Genomic DNA, 476 nt, shown 5'->3' with positions numbered 1-476 from the left:
CTCTCTCTAAATGTTAACGAATGAATATGATAGTAATCGTTTGCCGCTCTCTGTCTGTTACCGTGAATTTTCGTCTTCCCGATTAACCTCTTAAGATGCATTAGCAAACTGTCTATCATACAAACCCCGGGCGTCCCTGGTACCCCTTAATTGTCACCTCCCCTCCTCTTCCACCCTCTGACAACATTCTCCCTCCCCCTCCGCGCCCAACCATTTCCCTCGTATATGGGCACACCTGGTCAAGCACCCTTTCCGCCCCCTCCCTCCCGACCAGCCGCGGGCGCGCCAACACTTCCCCTGGACAATTGAACAATTACGGTTGCTGGTCGGGTAATTCGATCCCTGTTATCGTCTCCCCCTTTTCCCCTCCTCTTTCACCTCCCCTCTCCCCAAGACATCCCTGAGCGAGGGAGGTAGAGGGATACCACACGCTCGCTCGGCACTGTTTACTTCGTACCCAACGGAGAACGCGAACC

Source organism: Penaeus monodon, chromosome 22, assembly GCF_015228065.2.
Source record: "Penaeus monodon isolate SGIC_2016 chromosome 22, NSTDA_Pmon_1, whole genome shotgun sequence".
Lineage (NCBI taxonomy): Eukaryota > Metazoa > Arthropoda > Malacostraca > Decapoda > Penaeidae > Penaeus > Penaeus monodon.
Note: the sequence above shows the minus strand (reverse complement) of the source record.